This window comes from Hemitrygon akajei, chromosome 3 (assembly GCF_048418815.1).
Source record: "Hemitrygon akajei chromosome 3, sHemAka1.3, whole genome shotgun sequence".
Classification (NCBI taxonomy): domain Eukaryota; kingdom Metazoa; phylum Chordata; class Chondrichthyes; order Myliobatiformes; family Dasyatidae; genus Hemitrygon; species Hemitrygon akajei.
The window spans coordinates 35,015,351-35,028,835 of NC_133126.1; the positions used below are offsets into that span (position 1 = coordinate 35,015,351).

The 13,485-nt window shown below is 41.5% G+C and overlaps 1 protein-coding gene across 2 annotated transcripts in view; it reads right to left on the minus strand.

The window, feature by feature from the left end:
- prkcha (protein kinase C, eta, a) overlaps positions 1–13,485 on the minus strand; it is a 402,904-nt gene that overhangs the window by 300,440 nt on the left and 88,979 nt on the right. The window contains exon 1 of one of the 2 annotated variants that reach the window (XM_073039533.1): positions 397–513. The exons of the other annotated variant lie outside the window; for it this stretch is intronic. The gene's annotated coding sequence lies outside the window, so the exon portion shown is untranslated. Of the gene's footprint in view, positions 1–396; positions 514–13,485 lie in introns of those variants that run through there. 2 annotated transcript variants of the gene reach the window in all.

A 13,485-nucleotide genomic window follows, 5' to 3' on the forward strand; every position in this document is an offset into this window, starting at 1 on the left:
ATTCTTTCATAATCAAATGTCCTGTATACATACACCGACTGGAGGGGGAGGTGGGGGGATATGGAGTTGCAGGGGGGAGTGGGGGGTGGTGGTGCTACCTCCCTGAAATGAGTCTTTGCCGGGTGGGATGTCTAACTCTCCATCGTTGTTATCTCATCCCGTTACCTTTTTGAAATATTTTGCAACATATGTGGGATTATTTTAACTATGCAGGTTCTTTATGCTGAACCATACAGAGGAAGGCAGTTTGATTGCTCCATCACAATCATTAAAATATAAGTGAGTCATCTGTGGCCATCCAGCATTGTGCATATGCTCTGGAAGATATCAAGCTGGTTCAGGACAACCTGGCCCATGCCTGTTTCAGTGCATGTTTTGTCCCTGTAACCTACTTACGGTGCTGAGGAAAGAAGGAGTTCTTCTCCGACCTCTTTCCGGTGACTTATACCCAACAGCCGGGACATGATATTGGAGAAAGCTGGCTGCAGACCATTCCCCGCACTTCTGGCAGCTGTGTGCTTCTTGCCACCCCTCCATCAGGGAGCCAGTTCTGATTCATCTCCCTGTGCTCTGGACGGATGAGGGTTAAAACTCATCATGCTCTGGGCCTTCTGTTTACTTCAGCACTATGAAAACACTTTGGTCATATGCCTTCTGTGCCTGCCAGGGAATTCTCACTTGACCTTTGCAGAGGGAGCACAGCTGTGCCAGTCAGCTAACGAAACAGCAGATGAAAGCAGCAACCACGGAGTAACTAATGAGGGGATCGTTTGCTACTCTATGCTGACATCACAGAAACCAGCATATCACAGCCACACTTGCCAAGTTCTTCTAATTGGGTTTATACAACTTCTTTAAGCAGCTGATAGGGTTATACCTTCCATCACTCCCTGTCACATTCATAAGAACATCAAAGCAGAATTTGTCTTCCAAAGAATTGCAACAGCACTGGCCAGTGAATAGAAGAACCCATTCTGCACTCTAGTGAAATTCAGTAAAACATTCCTGCAGCACTTACAATGATCCACTATTTTTTATTGCGGAAGGAAGTAACTAACATGCTTTCAAATAAAACACTGATGTTCAAATTTTAGAAAGTTCCTTTACACTTCTAATAATAATCTAACTGAAAAAGCAGGGAGTTGGTAAACAGCGGTTTATTTCACTAAATATTACTATGTCAAACGAGCAGTATTTCCATAAAGATAATGCAGCTGCAGTCATGCATGGAGGGTCCACGTTAAAGTTGGCCATTAAGCCTTAGGCTGCTCCATAGAGATTCAGGTCGGCTTTCAGGAGACCTGAATACACCTGAGCAACTGGGGGGCTCTCAGTGTTTTGATTATTAAAGCACTGCGGGGCAACTGATTCCAAAGTACCTACTTCCATTTATTCTGCTGGGTATAACTGTCCTTTGGCTGGGAACATGCAGACACTTATATCTGCCTTTGGTTGAATGCTGAGACTACAACAAGTGGTGCATAGCTTATATTTGGGTTTGCGGTTTCCAGCGCTCCTTTAGAGGGTTGTCAGTTTTCTTTTTGGGAGTTATTCACTTTAACAAACTTCAGTGTTTCCTTATTCAAAGACATTGCACAAACAGAACGTCACATTAGGCAGCTAGTAAGGTGGCAGTAATAGTAAAGAAATTGAGACCATGTTTAGCTTCTTGGTTATAACTTTTCTGTTACAGTTTGAGATCTTTCTTAGGATGAAGTATCTGGGCAAATATTTCATTAGCTTCTTGTTTGGGAATTGTAAGTTGGCATTTTTAGCCCACTCAGATTAAAAATTTTTACTTTGGGTAACTTATCAGCTGTCAATTTCAAGTCCAAAACCAGACTGAATTGAAATACGTTGCAATATTTATTTACTTATTTAGAGATAGAGCGCGAAGCAGACCCCTCTGGACCAACAAGCCGTACCGTCCAGCAACTCACCCATTTAACGCTAGCCTAATCACAGGACAATTTTACAATGGCCAATTAACCCACTAACTGGTACGTCTTTGCTCTGTGGGAGGAAACTGGAGCACCCAGAGGAAGCCCACGTGGTCACAGGGAGAATGTAGAAACTCCATACAGGCGGCACAGGATTTGAACTCTGAACTCCAGTGCCCCAGCTGTAAAGTGTTACACTAGCTGCTACACTACCCTGGTGCCCTGTGTTAATTCCAGCTTACCAAATAACATTTTGTTAAATGACACAGTACTTTATTTCACTTTCCATTCCGTTTCTGCCTTGAGTTCCATTAATCGAGGTGACCAAAGGAAACCTTCTGATCTGAAATATATGGGAGTTCCCCCCCATAATAATTCATATGGCTACGCAAGTGAGTGGGTTATGATTACATCTGCGGTGGTAGGTGCCAGCAGAAGACGGGAGCAGCAAGAAAGAGAAACAGTCTGAGGCAAGGTCTTAAAAGAGCAATGGGAGCAAATGGGTATTGTGGAAATGGTGCATCTGTGGATTTGATTAGGAACAGTAAATTCAATGTGAAAGTAAAAGAAAGGAGTGTATTGACTCAGTACCCCTCTACCACAGACATCAATACTATTCTGCAATCTTTTACTGATTGCAGGTCTGATGCTGACGCCTTATCCTCTCCTGCAGCCGAGATTGGCAGCTTATATACTAGTCCACCACCCAATATACGTAGCCTATTATGAGAAATACAAGCCAACCATAAAGTCCCCATTTTAAAGGATTGGAATCTCACCGACAAAGGATAAACTGTACTTCAGCATGTATATGTGGAATTCCACTCATATTTAACCAACACTAGACCAACTGTTACCCTGAAGGAATACTGTGTACTCAGAAGAATCCTGCTTTAAAAAGCTTCATTTAGGAAAGGCTACATTAATATTGCAGACATTATTCCCAGCAACACAAGGGTGATATTTATAATACTGGTGGCTGGATTTAGGATAGTTAAGATGTTGCAGCTGCATAAGTTGGGATGTAGGATCAAATCTCTGAATAGACTCCTTCAATCGGTGACTTGCAGACACAGGGTGAATTGAGTCATAGGAGACTGCAGATGCGGGAATTTGGGTCAATGCACTAGATGTCAGAGGAACTCAGTCGGTCAGGCGGCATCTATGGAGAGAAATGGCCAGTTGACATCTTGGATTGAGACCTTTCGTCTAGACTGAAAGGTGGCGGGCTGGATATTCACTTTAGCGAGATGTCGTGGAGCAAGAGCTGGCAGGCAGTAGAAGGATCCAGGTGAGAGGAGGGAAGGAGAGTAGGAATGGTGTCAGAAGTTGGAAAGTGATATGTGGGAGTGACAAAGGGCTGAAGACGTTGGAATCTGATAGAAGAGGAAGGTGGAGCATGGAATTAAAGGAAGGTGAGGAGAGCAGTGGGGAGGAGAACTGATGGGGGGAGCATGTCCGTGATAGACAGATGGAGACTGTGGGGAGTTGAAATAAGTATGGTGATGGAGGTGAAAGAAGATATGTTGAGGCTAAATACAAATTAGCGGAACAACCCATCATTTATTGTCTGGGCAGTTTACAAGCTGATATCACGAATATTGAATTTCCCACCTTCTGCCAACAGCTCCCTCTCCTGAACCACCTGACCCCTTAGCACCATGACTCATTCCCCTCCTCCACCCTCCATCACCCTCAGCCCTTTGTCAGTTCCCAGCTTCTGATGCCATTCCTACTCTCCCCTCTGTATATCACCTGGATCCACCTATCACCTGTTCTCTTGGTCCACCTCTTCCCTCCATCTTTCAGTACAGATGAAGGGCCTTGATCCAAAATGTTGGCTAGCTACTTCTTTCCATTGATACAGAAGGTGAAATGAGTCAAGTTAGAACATAAACAGATAATGTTAACTGTGAACAGAGGCAGAGGCTCGAATGCCATTGAGAAGGACGTTGGAGTGGTTGGATGTCATGGGAATGATTAAGAGTTTGAGCAGCAGACATGCTGGCATGGATATGGAAAATTTGTGTTCAAAGTTCAGACCATAAGTAGGTTGCTGAAGTTGTAACAGGTCTGGTCTGCCTGACGTATCGGGCAAAAAGGCAAAGCAGGATGTTCGGTACTTTGCTATTGTTTGTGTTGTGCAGAGCTTGACCGTGGGGGTCAGAATATGAGCTTTGTTTGAGTAAGAGTGGAGAAATACTCTACCTACATTTCTGCACCCAAGCCAAGAGTTAACATGGTGAAAATGGGACAAGGCTACAATACACAAGACTTATGACGCAGTGAGAAGCTGAACCATTCTCTGCACCAGAGAACCCAGAATAAGCACAGCAAGATTTCCACTTATTATTATTTCTTCCAGTTATCACTGAAGTTCCAAAATACATTTACATGTATGCACAAATACATTTTTTTTCTGGATAGACTTGACATTTTCTTCTGATATTCACTGATAAGACTGGCAAAAAAAAAGCATCTTACTAAATACCTGGTTGGTTTTTCATCTCAGGGTGTTGCTGGGAAATTCACTCAAATTACCATTCACTACAAATAGACAGGCTTAATCTCCAAACCAAACTGTCTAGGATATGAGGTGTTCTATTTGACCTCTTTGGAATACGTGTTCATTCACTGGGATTACATCTTCTCAGCTGGGAGATGTTATTTGACTAAGATTCATTCCTCCATGTCCATCAGTGGTTTGTCAGTCAACAGGCAGCTACTGAAGGGTAGCCTGATTCTGAAGTTCTGCGGTCAAGGGTGGGAGATGCCTCAATCTCTGATCCTCTTAATCTCCACTGACAATTGGACAATTTATCTGTGCAGGCTTATCTGTGCAACCACTGGGTTCAAAGAAATTTTGCTGCAAGTCAAGTATGAAACACAATTCTGTAACGTAAGATCACATTTCCAGCACCTTCTTGAATCCATTAGACAGGATTTCTTCCATCACCCTAAGCCTCAGTTCACCAAATGAGTGAACTGGACGATGGAGCTATGTTTCTGAATTCCACAGCAGGATCACTGACTACACCTTCTGCACTTCGGTCTAATTTATCATCAACAGTTCCTTGACTTGGCACAATGTTTCATTGTCAGTATTTTCCTTATTACTGAACTGAACTGATTACTCAACACTGAACTGATCGAGCACAACCTAACAACTCACGTTCAAGGACTCTGCAACTCATGTTCTCAGCACCATTTATTTATTTATCTGCCTATCTATATTTTTATATTTGTCACTCTTTGTGTGTAGTTTTCACTGATTCTATTGCACTATACTTACTCATTCTACTGAGGATACCTACAAGAAAATGAATCTCAGTGTAATATTTGGTAACATATACGTACTTTTAAAATAACTTTATTTTGAACTTTATTATGGTTAGGCACCTTGCCCCTAACCATCAGTGCATAAGGGCATTAGACCATTCAGACTTCACAGCTGACCTTTGCCACTGCCAACATCTTTCTCACACTTAAAAAAAAAATTGGCTGAGTACCTGGCTGCATTTGCTTTTTACAATGTCGTTGGCAAATTCAGCATCTTTCCCAATTATCTCCCACTCAGCTCATGGTGTCTTTTTCCTCTATTTCGTTCCTCCAAATGAGAAGAGTCAGTAGATGGCCGCAGATAAGCAGTTGCAAGGAATATGTATCACTGATGCTGCATGATTACACTTCATTGCAGAAAGACAACAAGAAAAACGCTAATAAATCTGGTCAAATATTTCATGTCAATTAAATTGAAGAGAAAAAGGAAATCTTTTACTTCCAACGGGAATGAAACCTTCTCCAATACCCAATGGTCTGGGCAAATTGACAAAGTGCAGTGCAGTGTGGACTTTGTATAAAAGGTGGAGTGATTTTCTAGTCCCAGACAGCTCTGATAACCAAAGGGGGCAATGTAATTGTCAAATTGAAACTCAATTCTAGTTAATTCAACCACTTTTCCTTTCTGTGCCATTCAGAGTACAGACATCCGGAGCTCATTAAAATAGACTGCAGTCAACATCAATTTAGTCTCGAAATGGAATTTGTAGTTTACTCACAAACACTGTCCTTTACCAAGCAGTCTTAACTGTGTGCAGAAGACACCGAAGCTATAACACTGAACCCTGCACTTAAGCAGGGGGACAAGATTCCCTCTTGGAGGGCACTTTGATTGCACTGCAAATAACCTACATGGAGCCTGTAATTATTCACATTGAAAATTTCCCACAGAATCCTAGCTAATAAAAAATGATAACAAGTGAATCATTGTATGCAAATCAAATCAAACGCATTTAATGTTGTATATGACTAACTCAGACATATGAAATATGAAAGTTCTTTGATACTTCAGTATTTGAAACACTTTCTTGCATAGCCTCCTTCCACAAATGGGATAATTTCTCCAATACAATGCAGAGAGAGTTCTTTTTTTATCTTAAAGTCATACTTGGTAATTGAATCAAGTTTCAGATGGGAACAATTAGTTCAATTAGTGTGTTAGCAGCAACATAAAGTCCTATCCAAGTATTTAAGCAAATCTCCTCGTAGAGAGTCACAGGATATTACAGCACAGAAACAGGCCCTTTGGCCCATCTAGTCCATGCCAAACCATTAATCTGCCTAGTCTTATCAACCTGCATCTGGACCATAACCCTCCCACGTTGGTTCTTTCAGGTGACATAGGTGATCATGATCTTTCCATGATTACAATAGTTCTCAACAAATTTTTTGATGCAACTGGTTTGCCATTGTCTTTTTCTGGGCAGTGTCTTTACAAGACGGGTGACCCCAGCTATTATCAATACTCTTCAGAGATTGTCTGCCTGGCATCAGTGGTCACATAACCAGGATTTGTAATAGGCACCCTCTGCTCATATGATGATCCACCACTTGCTCTCCTGGCTTCACTACACCCTGATCGGAGGGCTCAACAGGTGCTACGCTTTGCCCAAGGGTGACCTGCAGGCTGGTAAAGGGAAGGAGGGCCTTACACCTTCGGGGGAGATGCATCTCCACCACGCCACACTCCCATCAATGTACCTATCCGACCTACTCTTAAATGTTGAAATCAAACTCACATCTACCACTTGCACTGGCAGCTTGTTCCACTCTCACTACCCTCTACATGAAGAAGCTCCCCCTCATGTTCCCCTTTACACCTCTATCAAATCTTTCCTTGCTCTAGGTCCTCCAAATATGCAACACTTCACTCTTGTCTGCATTGAATTCCATCTACCATTTTCAGCCCATTTTTCCAGCTGGTCCAGATCCTGCTGCAAGCTTTGATAGTCTTCCTCACTGTCCACTACACCACCAATCTTGGTGTCATCTGCAAATCTGCTGATCCAGTTTGCCATATTATCATCCAGATCATAGATACAGATGACAAACAACAATGGCACTCCACTGGTCACAGGCCCCCAGTCAGAGAGGCAACCATCTACTTCCACTCCTGGCTGAAGCTGATGTCTAATCCAATTTTCTATCCCATCTTGGATGCCGAGCAACTGGCCCATCTTGACCAACCACCCATGCAGAACCCCATCAAGGATCTTGCTAAAGTCAATATAGACAATATCCACTGCCTTGCCTTCATCAACATTCCAGGTAACCGCCTCAAAAATATCTATAAGATTGGTTAGGCATGACTTACCACATACAAAGCCATGTTGACTATCCCTAATTAGTCCTTGTCTATCCAAATAATATGTCCAGTCCCTAACAATACTGTCAAACACTTTCCCACTGCTGAAGTCAGGCTCACAGGCCTATAATTTCCTGGCTTATTCTTAGAACCTTTCCTAAACAACAGAACAACATTAACTATCCTCCAATCCCCATCAGCTCCCTGTGTTTAAGGATGTTTTAAACCTCTCTGCTAGGGCCCCTGCATTTTTGGCTAGCCTCCCACAGTGTCGGAGGGAACACTTGGTCAGGCATGAGTATTTATCTACCCTAATTCTCCTCAAGACAGCAAGCACATCCTCCTCCATCATCTCTATGGGGTCCATAATCTCACTGCTGCAGACTCAGTGTTCATCCTGTAAGTAAATACAGATGCAAAAAATCAATTTAAGATCTCCCCCATGTCTTTCACCTCCACACACAGTTTACCATTCTGATCTTCCACAGGAGCAGTTTTGTCCCTTGCTATTCTTTAGCTCTTAATATATTGGTAGAAGCTGTTCGGATTCATCTTCAGCTTGTATGCAAGAGAAACCTCATACCGTCTTTAGCCCTCCTGATGTTCTTAAGTTTTCCTTTGCATTTCCTATACTCAAATGACCTACCAACCTATACTGTACTTGCTTTTCACCTCCTTTTTCTTAACTAGGACCTCAATAACTCTCAAAAACCAAAGTCCCTTAAACCTATTATCCTTGCCTTTTACTGTGATGTGAGTAAACTCTGTACTCTCAACATTTCTCTTTTGAAGGCCTCCCATTTACTTTGTACACCATTGCAAGAGAACTAACTGCTAATCCACACTTGCCAGATCACCTTTGCTACCATCAAAATCGCCCTTTCTCCAATTTAGGATCTCAACCCAAGAACCAAACTTACCTTTTTTGCATATTTACTTTGAAACTAACGGCACTGTGATCACTGGACACAAAGTGTTCCCTTCACAAACTTTTGTCATCTGCCCTGTATCATTCCCTAATAGAAAGTCATGTATCACACAATCTCTAGATGGGACATCTATGTACTGATTAAGGAAACTTTCCCGAAGGTATTTGACAAATTCTTTCCCATCCGGCCCTTCTATAGTATAGGAGACACAGTCAATATGTAGAAAGTTAAAATAACATGCTATCACAAACTGATGTTCCTTGCAACAGTCTGCAATCTCTCTGCAAATTTGCACCTCTAAACCCAGCAGACTGTTGTGTGGTCCACAATATAACCCAATTAATGCGGCCATGCATTTGAGGTGCAAACAATCCCTCTGTACAGGTCCCACCTTCCATAGAAGAGAGCCTGATGATTAAAAATCTGATGCCCTCCCTCCTAAAAAACCAGCTCATTAGCCACATGTTAGATGGTATGTGATGCACCATCAATAACTCTCGGAGACGTGAGGCGAGATATAGGCTTTTATTGGCTGGAAGGAAGAACAAGCAGCAAGTGACCACCACACTGCATCCTGGAGATTGAGGCCGGGGCTGTGTCTCCAATCGCCTTTATACTGGGGTCCGTGGGAGGAGCCACTGGAGCAGTCAGCAGGGGGTCCGTGGGAGGAGCCACTGGAGCAGTCAGCAGGGGTCTGTGGGAGGAGCCACTGGAGCAGTCAGCGGGGGGGGGGGGGGGGGGCGTGTCCAGACAGGTATATGTAGTTCACCATAGTATGTTCTTTCTGTTTCTGACCTCACTAGCACATAGCACAGGTAGCAATCCTGAGATCACAAGCCTGAGAGTCCTGTCCTTTAATTTAGCACCTAACTCCCGAACTCTCTTTGCAGGACCTCTCCTACCCATGTCATTGGTACCAATGTGGACCACACCCTTTGGCTGTTCAACTTCCCACTTAAAAATGCTGCAGACTCAACCTGTGATGTCTCTGATCCTGGCACCCGGAGGCAACAAACCGTCAGGGAATCACATTTTCACCCACCAACGAATCCCCTTTCACCACAGATTGTTCCTTCTCCCCCTTCCCTCCCGAGCCACAGAGCCAGACTCAGTCCCAGAGACCTGACCATTGTGGCTTTCCTCTGCTTGGTCACCCACACAACAGTATCCAGGGTGGTATAGCTATTGTTAAGGTGAACGGCCACAGGGGCACTCCTCCCACCTTACGGTCACATGTGACTTGCACTTCAGGTGTGACTACTTCCCTGTATATCAACCCGTTAGCCTCTCAAACAATCCAGAGTTCATCAAGTTCCCGTTCCAGCTCCCTAACACACTCTATTAGAAGCTGCAGCAGGAGGCACGTCTTGCAGTGTAGGTGGCCGTGACACAGGATGTCTCCCTGCCTTCCCAGGTTCAGCAAGAGGAGCTTCCCACTATCCTGCCTGGCATCTTCACTGTCCTAAATGTGCAGTAGGTAAGAAAGAGAGGATAAATAATGAAAGAAATCCTGGAATTTCTTTGTTGGTAGACAAGAAAAGTAAGAGATTGTTGAACACAAACTCTTCTCTTCAAGAATAAATGAAAAAAAAGATCCAATGAGAGTAAAGAGAATGGTCAAAAAGAACAGAATTAAATAAAGTGCTGTAATTCAAAGAGACAAGAATACTTGGGCAAAATGGAAAGAAAATGCCCTATGTATTCTTCTCTGTTTTACTCACCTTCTGTACCAAAGGTACTAAGTCATGATAAGGCAATGGTTATGTAGTCTGCAGTGCTCCTTCTGTGTCTGTCCCACAGGCATATTGTTCATGATGATGAGCTACTGCAGACTATTTTTCCACGTGGTCCATCCTTATCATGTTCAGATTTGCCCTTATTGAACGCAAACCTCAGTATCTCACATTCAGCAGATGCTCTTTCCCTGTCCACAATTTTCATACCATGGCTTGTCCATAGATCGGCCATGACTACGAATGTCATAAAAAGCTGTGAATACTGGATTGCTGAAATAAAAACGGCAGATTTTGGAGAAATGCGGCAAGTCAGGCGGCATATGCAGAAAGAGTCAAACAGAATTAGAATTTCAAGTTACTGAACCTTCATCAGAATGTTCATGTTCTGTTAATTTTCTGTTTATCTCTCACCATGGATGCTGCATGACCTGCTGACAATCCCTAGCAATTTCTGCTTATAATTTTAACCATGAATCAGGAGGTAGAAATGCTGTTTTCACTTAACATAGCTCCTTTTTCCTACCACCTCTTTTATGACACAGCCTAAAGTCTCGCAAGAGACTGGGAATTCAACGCGCAGGGAACTGTGAGAATAAAACCCATCCCATCAACTTGTGTATTTTGCCACATCAATGAGCTGTATCACTGGGACACATAAAGCTAAATTTTCACATCCAAAAGCTATAAATGTATAAATGACAGCACAGAAATGTTAAGCCTGGATGTCTTTCATTTTCCCAAAGGAATAGCTTGTGATTTTTTAATACTGTTGAATGCATATATATCATTGGAGAATAATCTTGGAGATTTCCACAGTAGAAAGACAGTGATCCAATTATTTTCTGTACTGTATTCCAAAAGTACATTTGAATTTGCAGGACACATTTAACAATGGGAATTTTTTAGTATATTGGATCATTACCGAAGCAGTATGAAGTAACAATACTATTTTGTTGTTTTGTTTTATATTTACACCATAATTTTGAGATTTTCCAGCAACATTAGGTGGGGCAGACTTGATGGATGAATGGCATTTTATTTTTTGTCTAACTTTTTCATTTGTTTCATCTCCTTTAGATAATGATTTACATTTATAACTCCATTTATAGCACTCCAGTTGTGTATTTATTAATCCCACCATCAACATTGATATTTTTGGCATCATATTGATTAATTATGCTCCTACATATCCACAAGAAGACTATGTACTCCTTTGCTGTTACTATTAACTGTAGCAGCATTTCAAATTAGCTATAGCAGGATCCAGATGCAGTTTACAAAATCCCATACTCTACCCCGAGGATATATCTTAATGCCAACCATTGATGACTAATCCTCACTTTGCAGACACAATTGTTTTCCATTTCCTATAGCACCGATATCGGTGCCTCTTTGTGTGCGACTGCCAAATTTAATTCCAAATTATAAGCAATTTTATGTTCTTAATTCCTGCATGCTGGAATGTGATTAGCACAACTTAAAGTCCATTTAAAAATGGCCCCATAACAGCTTGTAGCAAGACAACAATTTGCTAGTCTGAGCAAAATTCAAAGTTATGTTAAAGTGAAACCTGCTCACTGCATTCTGCAGCTGTTTATTATCCACAAACACATTGAAAATTTCTTATGCATTGCATGATAGAAAGATGCAAGTCCACATTGTGGAACCCTTTCAAATTTCCTGGCTCAGTAATGCAGGAAGTGCATTCAAGTAAAGGTTGGATTGGAATTTGTTTTTGGATCAAGCTTCCCATTTGACATGTTTTCCAGCTTTCTCTTTCACATTATGACTGACCTGCTTTAGATTTCCAACATTTCTGAGGATTTTTATACAAATATGTACAGCAGATTTTTTAAAAAAGCTTTAAAAAAATTTACTTTTCAACTAAGTCATTTTCAATGCAGCGCTTCATACAAGTTGAACAGTATAGTATCGCTAATCCAGCTCACAAGCAGAAAAAGTGAACAAGTCTAGTGATCAGAGCAATCTAGAATGGTAAGAAGTTCGTGACAAAGAATTATTGTTTTGTGGCAGGGAATTTGTTTTTATTTAACCAGTAGTTTTTAATTGGTATTTTAAATTTAACTTCAAGGATAGATTTAAAATAAACAGATTTTTTTCTATGTGTAAATTTTACGGCAAAATTGTTCTGCTGTTGGCTGAGAATCAAAAAATCCAAGACACAGACATTTAATGACCACAGCAGAAATGAACTAAAACAAAAAAGCACTTCAATAACTATAACATTTCATGGTTGCCTACAGAGAGTAATTTTCCATCAAAGGTAGGCTGTACATTTAAAAGTAAATCTTAGAAGCATGTAATAGCATTTTTATAATGTGTATGGTTCTGCGTTTGCAAGCAGCAGCTCATAAAAATTCTTGAGAAAATTTATTGCGATTAACTCAACTTTTTCCTTCAGAAAACAGGAGGTTTAAAGCTGGCACTCAACGAGTCTCAGCTTTTTGCAGCGTAGTTTTCTAAAAACTGAGCTGGCTTAGTCATAAAGTCACCTTTTCATCCGAACTAACTCAAACCAGATGCTTAGGCTCCACAAGGACCAAAGTCACCTCAGACATCCCGTCAGAATGCATCCCCCTCCCCACCCCCACTTCCTTGTCTTCTTTCCCCTCTCATTAATTTGATTTTTTTTTCCCTAAAGGCTGCAATGTTTATATTTTAACTTCACAATATTTTACATTGCAGAAGTGCAAATTAAGAAACAAGTTTCTACTGGGTAATCAGTTTAACTCTTTAAAAGATGCTTTTTGGGAAACAGCTTTTTTATTGCAACTCAGCCAAAATTATTGCTTGAAACATGTCAGTAAAGCTCCTGGAGGTGAGAACTTCTGTAATATTAAAAACAAAAGCACTCAGCAAGTCAGGCAGCATATGTGAAAAGAGAAAGGATTTAATTTTCAGGTCAAATACCCTTCATTGGACTGGAAGAGAAAACAAGTTAAAATCAAGCTGCTGGAAGACTGAGGAAGGGGTAGGTAGAGCATGCCCACTCTCTACTCAATAATGAAATTTATAGTTTCAGGTAACGCACTTCTCTATCAGCACCACAATAGACATGATCATCTACCTTTGCACTGGCACAGCCCGGCTACCTACAAATTTCCTGCAGTGCTACATTTTGCAAATGTTACATTCATCCGTTTGCATTCTCCCTCTAACTGTTCTTACTTCCATAGTTAATGAACAAAGGGTCATATTCTCTCTTCTCACATGCT